Source organism: Lolium rigidum, unplaced genomic scaffold, assembly GCF_022539505.1.
Source record: "Lolium rigidum isolate FL_2022 unplaced genomic scaffold, APGP_CSIRO_Lrig_0.1 contig_25485_1, whole genome shotgun sequence".
Classification (NCBI taxonomy): domain Eukaryota; kingdom Viridiplantae; phylum Streptophyta; class Magnoliopsida; order Poales; family Poaceae; genus Lolium; species Lolium rigidum.
The window spans coordinates 44,787-48,428 of NW_025900048.1; positions in this window are offsets into that span (position 1 = coordinate 44,787).

Sequence of the window (3,642 nt, forward strand, 5' to 3'; positions counted from 1 at the left end):
ACTAGGGAAGATATTCCGTATTCAAAACCTCTGCGCAATGCTTAGATGAGTTTGATAATTATATTGTTAAGCAAGAAAATTTTAATATGAGAGTAGAGAATCATCTAATGGAAAATTCTCAAGCTATTAGTCAATTGCATGATATTGTGGAGAGAACCTCCAATGATGTTAAGATGCTTGTTAAACATTTTCATATGATTCAAACTCAAATTGATCAACTCACTAAAGTGCAAAATGACTTGTTAGGAAATAATGCTAAAGAAAAACATGCTTATGAAGTAACAACTAGAGGTGGTGTCTCTACCCAGGATCCTCTATATCCCGAAGGGCATCCCAAAAGAATTGAACAAGATTCTCAACGCATTGAACTTAGAGCTCCATCTAAGAAAAAGAAGAAGAAACATAAAAATGTTGTAGAATCCTCTCGAACCCGTTAATGATCCTAATAGTATTTCTATTTCGATGCCGAAACCGAAAGTGGTAATGAACATGATAAAGATAATGATAAGAACGATACTCCCGATAAAGAAGAGGTTGAAAAAGAACCGAAAAGCATGCTAAAAATAAAAAGTATACTAAAGAAGATTTTATTACTGAGAAACATGGTAATGAAAGAGAACCTTGGGTGCAAAAGCAAATGCCTTTTCCTGCTAAGAAACTAAAATCAAAGGAAGAAGAACATTATAATAAATTCGTGATTGGATGAAACCTTTATTCTTGCAAATTCCTTTGAGTCGATGCTATTAAATTGCCTCCTTATTCAAAGTATATGAAAGATATTGTTACTAATAAAAGGAAAATCCCCAATGAGGAAATTTCCACTATGCTTGCTAATTACTCTTTCAATGGGAAAGTTCCAAAGAAGTTGGGCGACCCAGGTATACCTACTATTCCCTGTTCTATTAAGAATAATTATGTTAAAACTGCTCTATGTGACTTGGGAGCCGGTGTTAGTGTTATGCCTTTTTCTCTATACAAGAGACTTTACTTAGACAAGTTGATACCTACTGATATATCTTTGCAAATGGCTGATAAATCTACTGCTATTCCTGTTGGTATATGTGAGGATGTTCCTGTTCAAGTTACTAATAACTGCTTGATATTAACTGATTTTGTTGTGTTGGAAATGCCTGAAGATGATAATATGTCTATTATTCTTGGAAGACCTTTTCTTAACACCGCAGGGGCTGTTATTGATTGCAATAAAGGAAAGGTTACTTTCAATGTTGATGATAAGGAACACACCGTCTATTTCCCCAAGAGGATTGAAAAAGCGTGCGGAGTTAATACTATTTCTCATGTGAGAACTATCAAAGTGGGAACTATTGATTGCCCTATATATGAGCCTAAAGAAGAATATCAAACTCTTGTGATTGGATCCATATCAATACAATTCAAGGTAACATGATTGATTTGAGGTTTATTTCTTCATATGCTATGTAAAATTTATTTGGTGGCAAGACTTGATCAACCTTGTTAACAAATACCTTTTATATGCATAGAGGAGGTAAACAACATCTCTTTCTTCCTCCACTTTCTTTAGTTGCTGTAGCATTTTTAATTTGCAAAGTTTCTTAGTTGATTTGAGATTTCAAAAATTTTCCTGGCCAGTAATAATAAACTTAATACCCATAAAATGTGCATTTTTCAAAGTTTTCAAAAATTCGCGAAAATTATACCGTTGGTCCTATTTTTCGACAAGGCACACTGGGAGCACCGGAGGATGACCTGTGGGGCACCGCAGGGCGCCACACCACCGGCCGGCGCGGCCAAGGAGGTGGCCGCACCACCATGTGGTGTGGGCTCCCCTCTGCCCCACTTTGCCATCTCTTCCTCCCAAGCACCTTCTCTCTCCCGAAAAACTCGTACCAAGTTCATCTCTCTCGCGTTTTTGCTCCAGAGCTCAGATTTCTCGATCTCTTTGCTCAGCCCAGATTTATGTCTGAAATTTGGCACATTTGCTCTTCGGTATGTGACTCCTCCACCCATCCAAGTAGAATTTCGTTTGGTTGAGCATATCTTGAATATTTTGCTGCTGTAGGTAACATGTTTGGTGAGCTTGCATGCTTGTTCTAATTGGTAGAAATTAGTTTTGATGCATGATTAGTACTCTAGCAAGTTCCTATGGTAGTTTCCCTCAATTGTATGTCACCAAATCAAGTTTTATATCGTTTGTTGAAAATTTCAGAAAATGAAGAAGTTCAAATTTGGAGAGTTGTTCAAGAAGGGAACAACCAGCACCGGGAGGCCTTCTAGGTCCTCCACCCAAATTAGGCGGTCGTACAATGAAGACATCCTCGCGCCTAGCTTCGCGCCCGATGAAGAAAACGGGCCTCCTAATGCTTCTACTTTTCCATGCTTTGATTTTCTAAGGAATGCAGGAATATTGGAGGACTTCTTAACACTTGTCAACAGGGCAGGGTTAACCACCTATATGGGCGATGAAAGGGAGCAATACTACTTGCTCACCAAGACCTTCGTCGAGAGTTTCCAGTTCAACAACAAACAATATGAGCCAACGGTTGCGTTCAGGATCTATGGTAATACTGTGACTATGCCATTGAAGGATTTTTGTTGTGCTTTGGATATTGCCCCTGTAGGTACAGCAAGTAGGATTGATGACAACCCCGGGACTTGCTGGAGCTCTACCGAGGGATTACCGATGATGATTGTCGCACCATTCAGCGGGGCAAGATAAGGAACATTCAACTCCCCGCCGTTAAATATTTTGCATACTACATTGCTACTAGCATTCTTGGTAGGGAGAACACTAGTAATATCTCTAGCTACCATCTTGCTTTCCTGAACATTGCACTTACTGGTCAAACATCCTATCACCTTGGTGCTCTTATTGCTCGCCGCCTGTCTACCAGGGGGCCTATTTTTGGAGGAACCATTGCACTCGCGTGTTTTAACATTTCTTAATCTTCCTATTGATCCTAATGATGTGCCATTGGCCCCTAGGAGACTTGATATTGCTGCTATGAAGAGTCATCATTTTGTTACAACCGACTCTACTTTAGATAATATGGTATATAGGATGTTGTTTTTCGACGGGGAGGAGAAGGAAATCCCTCTTCCCCAACCTGGTTTGTTAAGTATTGACGAGGCAATCATGGTCGTGCACTAAGGAGGAGGTGGATGAGCATATGAAGATACAAGAGTTCCACCAGCAACATGACTCCGAGGACGTCGGGACCTCCTACGACCACACCGTCACATATCCGGGTGCTTCTTCTAGCACATACCCGGAATACGACCCATCTTCATATTACGGAGATACTACTTCATGGGATCGATGGGATTGAACTCCACTTAGGCCAAAAGCCTAAGCTTGGGGGAGGTATACCGGCATCACTCATTCTTTGCATATTATGATTGCTGGATACTTGTATATACTTGTTTGGTCTCTTTGAGTGGTTTTCTAATGAGAGGAAGATGATATTTGGGGAAGTGCTGCCTGAAAACAGATTCTGGGCTGTTACCGTAAAAATTCGTGTGCCCAGCCAGAACGTTATTTTGAGTTGAAAATTTTTGTGCAGGTTCCCCAGGTTGTTATCTAACTTTCATTAGTTGAACACTTTTTGAACTGAGCAACGTAAGATTTTTGTAAAAATCGATTTCTGTACTGCTGTCAGGTTT